Genomic DNA, 15325 nt, shown 5'->3' on the forward strand with positions numbered 1-15325 from the left:
TATGAATCCTCTGGTTCACTTCCCAAAGGGCCACAATGGCTGGAGCTGAACCAATCTAAAGCCAGGAGCTTCTTCTGGGTATCTCATGTGGATGCTCTGCATCCAGGCCATCCTCCACTGCTGTCCCAGGCCCATAAGGAGGAAGCAGGACAGGAAGTGAAACAGTCAGAACTCAAACCAGCGGCCACATGGGATGGCGGCGCCGCAGGCTCAGGATTAGCATGCTATGCCATCACACTGCTTCCAAAAGGTTCCTGTTTGGACCCTTGAAGCATGCCACACATCATGGACCTGGGATGGATTGGAGGCTGGGTGGGGCTTCTCCCTTTATCTCTCCCTTTACTCCAGATACAGAAATAATAATAATAATAATTTAATATGGAAACAATGGTCTTACCCCCGTCCCAAAAACAAACAAACAAAAAAACCTTGGGATCTTCTACCCGCATTGGAGACCTGGAGGAGGTTCCTGGCTCCTAGCTTCAGATCAGCTCAGCTCTGGCTGTTTTGGTCACGTAGGGAGTGAATCATCAGACAGAAGATCTTCATCTCTGTCTCTTCTTCTCTCTGTAAATCTGACTTTCCAATAAAAATAAAAACAAAACTTGAAAAAAAGAAAGGTAGAATGACCGAGAAACAGAGATCTGTCTGTTGGTTCACTCCTCAATTAGCTATAGTGGTTAGGATTCGGTTAGGCTGAAACCAGGAGCCCAAGTACTATTTGGGTTTCTCATGTGTATGGTAGGGGCCCAAACACCTGCATTATCATCCTCCATTGCCTTCTCAGGAGCATTAGCAGGGAACTACATCAGTGGTAAAGCAGCTGGAATCAGAACTGACTCTCAAATGAGATGCTGGCATTGCAGGCAGCAGCTTAACATGCTATAACCAGGCAGGCCCAGGCCCCTATGTAATGTTATTAAGGAATACAAACTCATATGTTGTTTAGGAATAGATAAAAACCCATTACATGTATGAGCTATATTCAAATCTCCAAAAAATATTAGTTGTGTGTGGTATCCATGTATAGCTTGTAGTTAAGTGAGTAAGCAACAAAATGAAAAAAAAAAAATCTGTGACTCTTGGTAAGGAATGCGTGGATATTCCAAAATCTTTTAATCTTGTCATTTCTCAGTAAGTTTGACCCTGTTTCTAAATAAAGCACCCTTAAAGGAAAAAAAAATGGGTTCCTGTTTGTAGAGTTGAGGGAATGTGAAAAGTTTCTAAATCTAACTGCAAGGAAGCAAATACTGGCTCCAAGTCTGGAGCAGGACTGCATGAGCACCCTTCCCTGGTACCCTGCTCCCACCTCCACATGGATTACACTGCTTAATTTTAGACACCCCTCCCCCTTTTTAAGGCACCCTGCAGTCAAGTACTAGGTACAGGAAACTAAAGAGCTTTTTGGTAAATAGGCTTTCCTTGTCAAGAAGAATGAAATACAGCATATTTAATCTAAGCAGCTACACTGCAGAGATAATCAAAATGAGGGGCTGAACATGCACACTTTGTTTTATTTAAAAAAAAAAACAAAAAAAAAACATTGATTTGTAATTGCATTTTCCAAAAGACAAAATGCAGTCTGATTGCCAGGAGAGTTAAATTAATATTCTTTAGCTATTCAACGGTCAAAATATAAGAGCAGCTCAGACAAAACTAAGGAAACTAGAGGCCTGCAGGACTTTTCTGCTTGTTTTTTTCTTAGCGGCATGGCTTAGAAAATTAAATCTTCCAAACAACTTAAAATTACATTCTTTGCCTCTTTAAACATAAAAGGGGAGGTCTCTTATGTGAAGCCAAACATTCCCCAACACTTCCACAGAACAGGGCTTGGTCGCACCATAGGAAATCAAAAGCGAGAACAGGGAGTTGTTACAAAGAGACGAATCCTTTTTTTTTCCCCTAAACAAATCATAGCTTGTATTTTAAAAAAGCACACAACAACTGACTTCCTTCTCTGCTCCTAGCTTCCAGTGAGAACTGTGCTCCCTCAATTACTGTTTCTCTTGCTAGCATCAAGTTAGGTACCCATACTCTTTTATTTTCCCTTTGGAATACATGAATATGATTCCTTCCTGCCCAGAACTGTGCCTAACCCGCATCATCCCACTGAGTCTATAATACAATTCAGATCCTACAAATGGTCTGGCCATAAACCTATAAATGTAAGGCCCTGTGTGATAGAGATGTATCATACAGCATACATCATCTGAGACTTAAGAGGCTTGCTTGCTCACTCATACAATGACCAGATGGGAAGACCTGGAACATGTCTATTTCTTAAGCATGTTCCTTAATTTCTGCCTTCAGAATCACTATCTCAGTATGAGTGTGCTATGTTTTATGTTTGGTTCCCCATTTGGCAGTGCAGAAGTAATACAGAAATTTTCAGAACCATAGCCTAGAGGCAGGTAGGTCCCTGGGGTGTTGTCCTCAGAAGGGCTGGGGGATTCTAGTCTCTCTGACTTTCTAGTCTCTTCTTCCAAACGCACTCCTTCCACAGTGACACTATCTGCCCTTAGGACTTCACTAGAGCCAAATCAATGAGCTATGGGTCTTCAACCTTGAACTTCCAGAATTGTCAATAAACACAAAGTTAGCCTGATCAGGCTTTTGCTTATAGCAATGCCAAACTGAACAGTAAGATTATTCATCTCTACTATAGCCACTTTCACTCTTTGTAAGGGGTGGAGAGGAAAGGAAAAGAATTTGTCATAAGCTAAGAGTTACCCAAACCTGTCCTCAACTTTTAAGGCACTAATGTCACCAAGCAGGGAATGAGAGTAGGAAAGAGAAAATGGAGACACTTTAAAAACACCTATTTTCAAAAAGCTATAATAAGAATAAATATTCCTTCACAGTAAGTTCATTGTTCTGGTTTAATGCGCGCAATCAAATCCAATGGCAGGTAACTAATCTGAAATGCAGTACAAAAGCAATGGTGACACACCACGAATTCAGTTTTTCTCTACATAACAATGCTCCTATAGAACAGCTTTAGTATTTTAATAATGCTCACATTTTACAGAGGAAGGAAATGTCTGAGCACTCTTTTTTTTTTTTTTTCAATTATACCAAAAGAAAAGCAGCAGAAAAGGGGACTAGGACACATGTTCTCTGTGGTTTAGCCTCTGATCAATTAAGCACAGACTTTCACCCTACCAGGCCCTTTTGCAGCAGTGAGGGCCACGTGAGTTTCACTACTTCCCATTCTGTCTGACCAATGCCTGAGAGAGGAAGTCTTGAGAGTGCACAGCGAAGCTCAGGAAGCACCAGAGTGATCAAGACATGACATGACATGAGGAAGAAGGATGCAGTCCTGGGGTCATGTCAGAATGGAGGGGACAATGAAGAGAAAGACATATAGGGGCAGGCATTGGATCAGAGGCAGAAATGTCACTTCTGACACCTGCATCCCATGCTGGAGTGTCTGCTTCCAGTCCTGGCTCCACTTCGGATCACAACTTCCTGCTAATGTGTACCTTGGGAAGACAAGATGGTGGTTCAAGCATGTGCTTCCTTCCATACACATGGGAGACATGAAATTAGTTTCTGGCTCCTGTCTTCAATTGTGGCAGGCATTTGGGGAGAGAACCAGTAGATGTAAAATCTGTTGGTCCTCTCCAACCCTGCCCCTCCCCCTTCAAATAAAATGAAACCAATTAATTAAAAAAACCCCCCACACACAGTAGTCTCCTCCTTCTGCCAGGTGGCTACCTGTCAACTATAATACAAAACAATTAAGTGAATAATGCTAGAGGCTGTGCGCCACTGAGCTGCATGAGGAAATCCAGTGGCATGCCCTCAGGACCCTTCACTCATGCAGCATATCCCTGTTTTGCATGCTCTGTTCCCTTTAGTCCACAGTAGTCTGACTCCCCAAGTACCCCTTCAGTGTGTGCTCTTCACCGCAATATCCACAGAGGTCTTAGTCATCAGGTCAGCTGCCGCCTGATGCCAGTGCTTGCATTCAACTAAACACTAGTTCATTTAATAGTGATCTCAAAATGCAAGCAAATTCTTTTACAAATTAATATTCTATTTTTAGTTATCTTTATTAATGTCTTACTAATTGTTAAATCTTTATTGTAAGTATGCAGGTATTAAAAAAAAAACACTACAGTCTACATAAGGTTCAGTAGAAGCCAATTTCAGGTAGCCTCTGGAGAGTTTGGAATTCCTCCCAACAGATAAGGGACCAGGAGTGCTGGACAACAATCAAAGGTGTATTGGTAATACTGAGTAGTAGCAACAACTGCTGGGTCTCACCGAGGGGTCCTATGTAGTCCCAAGGCCACACAGACTCTTGCTAGGGACACTCCTTCTAAGATGTCACACTTGATGGCTCACAGCCCAAACAGTGTGTGTGCAGGGATCTCAGGTCATAAAAATAGATACACTCTAAGTAAGAAGGCAAAAGAGACTGGTCATACAGGCCTTCTGAGGCAGAACCACCAATCCCACCAAAAGGAAGAGAAAACAAAGCCAGGCATCAGTCTAATTCAGCTTACTGCAAACAAACAAACAAACAAACTAGGAAACTTGTCTTGACTGAGAGAGAGAAACTGGCTCACATTAATTTTCTTCACTTTTACTTTATCCCATTATACTCAAAAGTGGCAATTTCTTCAAGGGGGCTACAGAGTTTGCTGCATACATTGTACTGCTTATGTTATACACCATTAATTCACATGTAGCCTAAAACAACTAGTACTTTCAACAGATGTGACCAGGCTCTATCAGTTCTCCAAGCCAGCCCCCACTCCCTAGCTACCCACTTCAAAAGCGCTTCTTTATGCACTTGCTTGAGAAACGTTTCATTCTACAAAGAAGCATTTACCTCTCTGCTATACAACAGCACCGTCAAGAATTAGGAGTCACCTCTAGAGTTAAGTTTCCTAAAAGCTATGTGAGAAAGAGAAACTTATTTCAATATTTTACATATATTATTTTAATTTTAAATTGTGTTATTTTAACACATAACCTATATAAAATTTTAATTACATAGTACAAAACAGTAACATGTCATTGGACTTCTGTTTATTTAGGATTTATAGTACATTTTAATTCATTTACTGTTTTCACAGTCAATATATGAGCAGAGTTCACAAAAACCACATGTCTCCCATATGTGTTAAAAAACACATTCAACTACCTAGATTGTTCCAAATACAAAAAAGTCTTACAAAAAAGCCTACTGAAATAAAATTATATGTTTACTCCTGAATTACACCAGCCCCATTTCAAGTGTTCCATAGTCAAACAAGGCCAGCGGTTTCTGCATTGGATGGTACAGTTTTAAATGCACTATACGGTTTAAGGAAGCAGGACAAGAACTTCATTACCTATCAGGGAAAAGGATCTGTTTATCAGAGGCCTCAAGGACTGTCAGTCAGAATTCTTCAAAATTCCTCTAATAAAGGTGTCTCAATCAATTAAAGCCATGGCTACTCAGCGTTTTCCAATTCCAAATTGAGAAGAATTAAATCGGTTCTGGGAATGACAATGGGGCTTAACAGGCCAAGAGCTGCTGTTCAGAAATGGGAAAGAGAATGTCTGAGTTGTCCATCTGGATCTTTATGCTCCACAGCAGGTGTCTTACCTCTCTGTGCCTCAGTTTCTTCAGTAGTGGTCAGGCTGCTGCTGATGCTAGTCCTTACCTCATTGCTTATTGCTAAAACATGTAGAACCCAAGGAACTAAAAAACGAACATCACAGGCTTGTACCAACACTTCGCCAGGTCCAATGCTGCATGGCAACACCCCATGGTATAGACACCCACATGCTGCATATTCCCTGCTAAAGGTCTATAGTGGGCACACAGTGCAGAGATTAAAGAGACAGAACCTTGGGCTTCCTCCACAAACAAAATATTCCTCAAACAGCACGCACACTGAAACAAGGTGCACAGCATTTCAAAAAAATGCACCCTGACAACACGTGCCGGAGTCACTGGAAGTCAGCTGCACTCACAGGGCACAAGCTCTGCTGCCACCTGTGGGAAACAGGGGCCCCGGGAAGAGCCAGAGGGTAGGGAAGTACCAATAACCAAATGGGACAAACTAAAATCCTTGTGTATGCACATATGGTACTTATTAAGTTTGAGGAATCCAGTTACAGCTATTGAGATTTTTGTGTTTCATTTCATGTTGCCAAAGGCATGACAATCCATCAAAGAATTACTGACGAACAGGTTCAGCATGTAGGTGAATTGGCTAGCACTTCCAGGAAAAGGTAGAGAGGGGCTAAGAAGGAAACGAAGAAGCAAGATCTAGGAATTCAACCCTTGTTGGGGAGGGGTGGGATTTGAGGAGGAGAGAAGATTCAGCTGAAAAGGAGACGTGCAATGGCCCAGGCACTGGGCCTCGGCAAGCATCCAGGGAAGGCGGTGTCGGGCCAGAGGACAGAGGGAGGCAAAGCCAGGAACATTACTCTGTGCCTCACTGTTGGAGTAGCACTGCCTCACTCAGCCTCTCAGCCTGAGGGCTAAAGAAGGTAGAGGGGCAGGAAGAAGGAATAATCCTCCACAGTGCCACAACTCTGGGATACAGCCTCGTAACACAGCAAGAGCAGCAGCTCAGAGCACCAACACTCAACTGCAGCAGATGTGGAGGTTGTTGTTACTGGACTGCTACTCAGCACGTCACAGCAGCTGCCATTCTTGTGGTCCTACCTGAATGCAGAAAACTCCACCTGGGACAGGGTAGTCTTTCTTGAACTTCAACAGATATACAGGGTGTCAGTTCTGGCATATTCATTTAGAGAGCTGTCTACACCATCAGCTAGTTCCCTTTCTCTGACTTCACCTCTCTAAGTAAGGCCAATCTGTGGTAGCAGAGGACAGACACCCTGTGTTAGCCCAATAGCCTCCTGCCATTTTTCTCTTCATGAAAAAATTTCAGCTGCACCCTTCTAAAATCCAGTTTCCAGTTAGTGTCATTTCACTGACTCAAATCCAAAATGGTCCAGATAACATCTATCACCAATCCGAGGTACTGAAATAGTGATGAGGCAGGAGTTCTGGCAAGTCTTAGCAGGATAAGAAAGGAAACAGAGAATTCCTGACATCTCTTTGATATTGTTACAGAAAGGAGAGGCAAAGTTTAAATAACAGTGGGTTCCTGGCCATGAGTAATACTTTCTTCAAAGATCAAGTGGTCTGCACAATTACAGTGACTCATCTAAATGCAGGGACAGTCAGGGCTCAGCAGGGGCACGGCCTCCTCATAGTGAGAACAGGGATGCACATGGTGTCCAGACAGAGATGCCTAGTGACCGGGCACTACTCTGGCCTCAGCCTGTGAAGTGCTGTGTAGCCCAACAGGTCCATCAAACACATGCTTTTGTGAGTTTCCAAGGTTATCTTCCTTATTTGTCCATTAGGAAACTAAGGCACAGAGGGATTAAGGTCTTTTTGCTGACCCTAAGACCCCCAAGTTCCCAAATGCTTGCACAATGTTGTTTTATTTTTCTTTAAATCTTTTTTTCCACAGCACTAAGTTTGCTTCTCAAAAAGAAAAAACTGACAAACGATAACCCCCACTCAACAAGCTTGCAACCATCTCTCTGGTGTCTATCATCAACTTTCTTCCCCTCCTCCTAAACTGGTGCCTTTGTCAGGAATGTTTGTAAACATCATGTCTGCATGTTTCCAAAACAGCAGAGAAATTCTCAGAAATTCCTGTTCTTTATCCTGGGTGGAGAAGGCCACGGGTATCTCAGGGCCAAGTCTTTATGATAAGTGTGTATTGACATTGCGTTTCCATGAAGAAGCCTCATCTCCCTAAAGACAAGAAAGTACTTCCACCCACAGCTTTGAGCCTTCTGTTCCCTAGTTGTGCCAACTATTTACATGAGCAAAGTGAAGGATCCACTATCAGAAAAAGGCTAACTGCATGGTTTTAGGTGCAAAATATCTCAAAAGAAACAGGAACAAAAACAACCAAAATACAGCACTGTAGCTGGACTCACAAAGGTCTTACGCAGGACACTGAAGGGGTGCTCTCTGCCCTACCTCCATGGATCCCCCTTCCCACCTCTAAGCCTTTGTCCTACTTCAATCACTTCACCTGCTGACCTGGAATGTCACAGCAGCGTAATTCAGCCGTGAGATCCTCTGAACCTGTGACCTAGAACACACAAACAAGGACTTAGTCTAGGCTGTCGCACAGCACTTGTGTGCACTCTCCAACACACCAGGCAGACTCAAACCTTGGTGCCTTTGCACAGGGTGCTCTTGACTGCAGAAATTACCTGTCCTAACAGGAACATGTTTAAAAATCTCACTCACCCTACTCCTCTCACCTGTGAAGTTTCCCTCACTTGCTCTGAACTGGGCACTCACTGGTTTGTGTTCATGCCTCTGTGATACTACTGATCACCCCAACTTACATGCCACAGCTGAGTTCCCAGCAACCTGCAGCTCCTTTAAAGCCTGTCCATCCTGTACATACCAGAGGAGGGTAAGATAACACCTAGCAAATAAGGTCATCACACCCCCCTCTATGTGCCTCTACCTTCCTGGCACTAGGCTAAGCACTAATGCCAAGTACACAGCAGTTTATTTTGTAAGAAACAGGACAAGAATCGCAGACAGGCTCTAAAGGAAGTGTTCTTAATGACAATGAACCCAGGGATTTAGCAGCTGAGCCTCCTCCTTGTGGACTGAGCTGTTTCCACTTCAATTGTGCCAATATATTTCACACTCAATCAAATCTACACTAAGATTCAAGGTTATCCTTTGGGAGAAGGACACTGAAGTGGAAATCATAAAAGCTCATCAACAGACAAATGTGCCAGGAGAAACCCTGAAAGGGTTTTTTCCCTGTTCCTCTTTGCCCCTAACAATTTCAGTGAAGTGGATAAAGCTCAGATCATTGAAAGGATGTAGTCCCAAGGTCCCAAGGAGTGGCAGTGAACTTGAGAACTATCATGCCACAGAGAATGGGAGCCAAACAAGAACTGTCTGCACTAAGGTTTTCGTTTTGTTTTGGTTTGGTCTGTTTGTTTTAAAGGTTTAAAGACACATCATGACATTTGTTGGCACCTAGAGAAAAGCAACAAAGAATGACATGGACTTGAAAATTAACTATGGAACAAGGCAAATACCTGTTCTAGGTTTAAACTTTCTCCAAACAAGGGAAGCCAGGGGGAAATAAACACTAACATTCAGCTCACTATTAATTAATGCAATGCAAATTAAATTCTAGTTGAATAGCACTGGTGTCTCTAGGAGCCCTGTTAGAGAAAAGCTGGAGGAAGTTGCCTTTACAAAGCAAGCTCGTTAGTCTTAATCCAGAGCCCTTGGAGTCAACAGCAGGATATTTACAGATGCTTCTACTTCATCCATGACTGAAAAGCGACCCATGTTGTGGCACAGTGGGTTGTCACTTTTAATGCCAGCATTACACATTAGAATGCTGGTTCAAGCCCCAGCTACTCCACTGCAGACACAGCTTCCTGCTAATCTGTCTGGGAAAGTAATAAAAAGATGGTTTAAGTGCTTGGGTGCCAGCCTAGTCCAGAACTGCCCACTATGGCCTTCTTGGCAGTGAATCAGCAGGCTGAATTTCACTCTGCCTTTCAAATAAGTGAACAAACTTAGAGAAAAAAGAGAGACTAAAGAAACATCCATCACCTGTTGCCAGACTGAGTGGGGGATTCTGAAGTCATTAATGAAATTTTGCCCCATGCTGGCATCACCCAGAACAAAGTACATAATATTAGAAGCAACCTGCACTCACATGGTAAGGGTAGGATTTAGCTCTCTTCTGCAGATGTTCCTATGGGTTTGGATACAAATTTACCTTGGTTGTAACCCCATCTCTTACTCCACTAAGAAGTGTGACTTTGTCCAGACACTGAACCTTCATTATTTCCTGAGATCAGGTAAGCCTCATCTCCCAGGATTCTTGTGAAGATTTGGTTGATTTGTGTTTAGCACAAAAAGAGTGTTCAAGTTATAAATTATTTCAGGTTATTTTATTTAAAGAGGAACAATAAGGGAAAAGATAACTTTCCCAATATTTCAGGACTGAGTATACTTTACCGATGCATAAATGTAGGGCTCTATATGAGCAGAATCGGTAGGCCGTGCGTGCTGCAACAACTAGAGATGCGCTGTGTCTCCTTGGCTAACTGAAAGTCACCAAGATCAGATGTTGTACCAGGAAAAGAGCAGAGAGAGCGCCCAGCACCCAGCATCGTGCTCTTTGGAGGATCGTGAATGTGTTGGACTACAAACATCCAATTGTTAATGAGATTTTTTTTCCTAAATATCAAAAGAAACATTCTTTATAAATCCAAGCACAAGGGCTCTATTATGAAGAGAGGGAAAACAAGCCATGGATTGGGGGAGGCTGGATACTCTATATTTCTCTGTTTATGTGGTGGCAAAAACACCAAATCCAGGTTCAAGAGAGAACAGGCGCCAAGGCAAGACTCCGTTCCCCACTCCCACACTCCAGCTCTACGACCTTCAAGTTAAGGAATCTTTTGAGTCTCTTTTAATCAGGGAATGATCAAATAGAAAACACAAGGTACTGATTTGGCCCTCTTCTTTATTTATGCTTTTTCCTGGCAAACTTATGTATGACAAGAATGGCAAGGAAATACACTAGTGTCAGATTTCTAACACAAGTATAGGTCTGTCCCCAAATTCTCTACACATTAAAAATCACCTGGGGATTAAAAAAAAAAATACTAATGACAAAGTTACCTCCTCCAATGAAATCAAAATGCCTGGGAGTGGCAGTCAAGCGTGGGTCTTGTTTTTAAACCCTCCCCATCTCAGTAATCCCAATGGTCCACCGTCATGATTGGAAACCACTCAATGCTCTGTCTTTCGTTAATTCAAGGTGAAACTCCTTCATGAGACTACACCACTACGACAGCCACAAGTCCCACAAGATCATTCATGTTGAATTAAAATTAATATGTATCCCCAGTCGGACTTACCACACATGTTCAAGTGTTCAAAAGTGGCTCTCCTTCCTGGACTGTGGTACTACAGCACATTTTTCATCACAGAAAGTTCTACTGGACAGTGTTGCACTCACCTATTCCTCTCAACTATCCTTCCCGGATGCATAGGAACTCCTTCTGTTCCTACATACCCTCACATGTTGTTTAAGTACTAAGAGAACCAAAAGTCTCATCACATCCAAATTCATGCTGTTCAATACAGTATTTACCAATTTCTGTGGGCTACCGGCACTTGAAATATGGTTAAAGTAAGTAATGAACCAAATTTTCCTAATTAATTTCCAATTTAAGTATAAAAGGAGATGTTGGAATTAGTACAAGAAAAACATACAGAAATGTCTGATATTTGAATCGACTTTTTCTACTTTACAATAGAGATGGAATATTCTCCATGAAAATTTCATACCAAATGCAGATATGTTCAGGACTATACCATTTCAGATTTTTAAGACAGAACGTTAAAAAAAGGATGTAAAATATCTCATTAGTAATTTTTATATTGATCACATTTAAATGTTAGTAACTTTGGTATGATGGGCTAAATAAAATTATGGAAAGCAGTTTCAAAATCTGTTATTTTTTCCCCTCCTCTTATCATGGCTACTGGAAATTTAATCCTAACCATGGAGCTTACATAACACTTGGTGTTTTACAGCTCTTATCTAAGTAGACAACTACCTAAAGTCAAAGGTCATATTGCTTTTCTCTTTGCTTGTAGAGCAGGTAGGCCATAAAAAATTATCAACTTAAAAAAAGCCTGTTATCTGATTTTCTGGAATATTGAGTCCTCCACTTGTGGTAGCCTTAGCAGGGCCAGCCCAAATGACTTCACAGGCAGAAACCCCTCCAAGCGCTGTTCTACAAAGAGGGCAAGAAAGATATTAAATATTGGCTCAAGTTCATTCAATACTGAGCCAAAATATCTTGATCTTCCCTAACTTTGTTACATTGTAATTAATTTTAACTGTGAACTTGATGACAAATAGCAGGTGCCCACTTAAATAAAGGCTGCAATAAGAATGTAGCATCTTTCAACCTTGTTGTTTTATTGAATTCATCAAAACATTACATAAGAAGGTCTTCCAAAAAAATTCAACATTTGGAACCAAATCAATACATTAATTATCAACATTTTAGTATAGCACTGCAAAGAATAGCCCTAGTAGTCCCATCTGAGCTACTTTAATCAGACAATTACAGACACTTAGCATCAGTTGAAAGGTAACATGACTATCAGGAATTTAAATGGGCCCAGTGCAAAAAAGAATGGATTTTCACTGTGTAAATATCAATATTCTATAAACCGAGTAACAGACAAGGGTAACTGGCTTAAATTGAATAAAGACTATTATTAAAGTGCCCAGCACAATTCATCTCCTAATAGCTCCTCTTCTTTCAACAAAAGACTTATATTTGTTTGGTGACTAGAGAAAATTTTGGTGATTTCCAATTCAAATATATCACTGCTGTGACAGTCTCCAGCTTACTGAAACATTTCTTATTTTTAATACTTCCTATTTCAGTTGAGGTAAAATTCATTTTTTTATCATAGAAAGTTTACAATAGTTGAAGATCTTATCTCAGTGAAAACATGTCTTCCCCTACTGCCATGAAGTCAATAAGCAACAAAACATAAAATTAAAACAAAAATGTTTCTGCTTAATAAGCATATTAAAGTTTTAATTTCTAATATTCCTCCAAAAATGAGAAGGAAAAATCAATTTTGTACAGTAACTCCAATCATAGGGACTCTCTAGCGAATCTAGAAAATAGTACAAAGACTCCATTGCCCTCATAACAAAAGCAGAAATCAAAATCATGGCATATTCATGAAAAGCCTCATTCCAAAAATGCTTGGTTTAGTGGGAATTGGATTTTTGGGTGTTCTTTTCATTCCAGCCATTATGACAAACTGTTACGAGAAGAACCACTGAAAGCATACAAAGTTTCCTTCTTTCCATCCTTCCTTTTTCAAATCTTTCCTACAACAAATTTTTTGCTTTTCATACTTACCATTACACATAGTTCCCTGTAACACAGAACAGGCCAACCAGAGAGATTCTGCTACCCTAAATGGTTGTTTCCAAATTGCAACTGTCTTGTTCCTCTGAACCATGAATACCCTGCTAGATACAGACTGACACCTTGTCCAACTCCGAACTTGTACAAGTCAAGACTTGGTTCCAAACAATGATGCATATAGTTTGGTGCTTTAACTGTACTGTACGTTCCCACAAAACTCCCTTTTTTCTCTCTCTCAAACAAAAAGTTCTTACGTAACTGGTACATCTAAATGATACATCTCCACTTGCAAAAAGAGCATGACATCTGTACTATAAGGGACCAATCAACTACCCTCAAGGACCTGGCAGCAGTGTTCCAGGGGCCACCAGTAACATCATCACCAAAAATCTGTTACAAAGTCTGACTTCCAGGCCCCAAACCAAACCATGTAACTGTGGCTCTGAGAGTGAACTTGACTTTTCACCAGCAGTACAGACAGGCATAATTATATCAAAAGTGTCTTCATAGTTAGGCTGAACTCCCAAGGTCCAGTAAAAATGGTCTCTGTCACAGGATTTCACAGAAAGGATGGGAAGAAGCGAGGGAAGGGGTGTTCTGGCTTGGGAACAACCACCCAGGCAAAGGCATGAACTCAGGAACATGCAGGACAGAAGAGGCAACAGAGGACAAAATGAGTCAACCTCTCTAATCCCAGAGCAAGTTAAGGGACAGGGTCCTCAATTATCTGACCTCTTCAAACCTCAAACCACAAATAGACTTTAAGAAATGTAGTTAGTGGCCAGTGTGACAGTTTATCTGGCTAATCCTCGACCTTCAAGAGCCAGCATCCCATATGGGCACTAGTTCACATCCCAGTTGCTCCAATTCCAACCCAACTCCCTGCTTATGACCTGAGAAAGTAGCAGAGGATGATAAAACCTCTTGGGACACTGTATCTACATGAGAAAACCAAGAAGAAATTTTTGGCTCCTCGGTTCAGATTGGCTCTGCCATTTGAGGAGCCAGCCATTGCAAGATCACTCTTTCTTCTCTGCAAATGTGCCATTCCAATAAAGGTAAGTTAATAAGAAGGAAGTGGGGAGGGAAAGAAAAGGTAACAATGCCTTCTGTATAGATGGAAAGAAAACCTGACTTGAGGAACAATCTGCCAAAAAATCTAATGGTCATGTAATTCAGACACATCAGCACACAAAATTTTTTTTTCTCTAAGATGCCCCTCATCTCAAACGGCATCTTCCAGGAGAGCCTTCACCTTCACACCTTCACTGTCATAAGCACACATCCATATTCGCACTCGTGCTGTAGTGGAATGTTGAGGGTGGCAGCCACCAAAGATAACCATCACACAGAATGCCACTTCATGGCTCTCCATCCCCACTGTGCTCCCACACTGCCCTCAGAGCATCTGCTTTGTTCCATAACAAAGGGGCTTTCCTATCTCCATGGCACCTGCCGGAACTGTCAGCCAAGGCTGTCACCAGCACTCGCCCTCATTCTCTGCAGTTTGCTTTGTCTTAACACCATCTTTTTCCTCTGAAGCCTTCATGTGGTTTGTTTCTGCTTCTTGTTATTTATTTGCTTTGTCTCCCAGAGGAGTCCATGGTCCTCTGCCTTTGGGGGAGCCAGCCACTGCCCATACCCCTTCTTATGCCACTTCCCCTTCTGCTCAGCCCATCTGGTGATGCTCTTGGCCCTGAGCCCTGGTTGCTCAATCTCCTACACAGAAGGATTTGGCCTCCCAGCCCAGGGATGCTCATGTAAAAGCAAACCTCAGAGGCAGACAGGTTCTTAACACTGGCATGTCTTCCATGTGCAATAGCCTCTTCCTCCATTTGGGGAATCCTCACAAGTGGCAGTGGACTCTCATATCTGCTTCACAGGCAAATGTTCCACTAGGGTCTTTCAGCAAGAGACAGCACTCACCAGCGGATGCAGAACCGGAGGGACCAGAGATACTGTGAGCATCAGAGCAGATGCCCTTCTCTGACCCTCTCGTGGCCTTCACAGCCACCCTGAGCCCCTTCATCACACTGACGGAAGCTCCAGTCACACAGTGACCCATAAAGACAGGCAGCTTGAATTTAATAAAGAGCAGCGTCCCAGTCCCCACCTAATTCCCAACACAGCTGAATCTGCTAATGGTCATTCTTACAGCAAGATGGTAATGCCACAAAGAGTTATGGATGGAACAGAACAGTCTCTGTAGCTTGACAGAGGCCTGAAAAATTCCTTACAAGGAAGATATCCTGTGTTTCCCATGCCTTTGTACATATCTCTCACCTGTGATCCAGCAGGATTCTAACAGCTCTGCTGTGAA

General features: G+C 42.1%; 1 protein-coding gene across 4 annotated transcripts in view; it reads right to left on the reverse strand.

Annotated features, from left to right (window-relative positions):
• Positions 1-15325, reverse strand: part of LOC121168159 (formin-like protein 2) — a 305377-nt gene that overhangs the window by 192388 nt on the left and 97664 nt on the right. The window lies entirely within an intron of this gene.

The sequence above is a fragment of the Ochotona curzoniae genome, unplaced genomic scaffold (assembly GCF_017591425.1).
Source record: "Ochotona curzoniae isolate NIBS_2020 unplaced genomic scaffold, NIBS_Ocur_1.0 patch68, whole genome shotgun sequence".
Lineage (NCBI taxonomy): Eukaryota > Metazoa > Chordata > Mammalia > Lagomorpha > Ochotonidae > Ochotona > Ochotona curzoniae.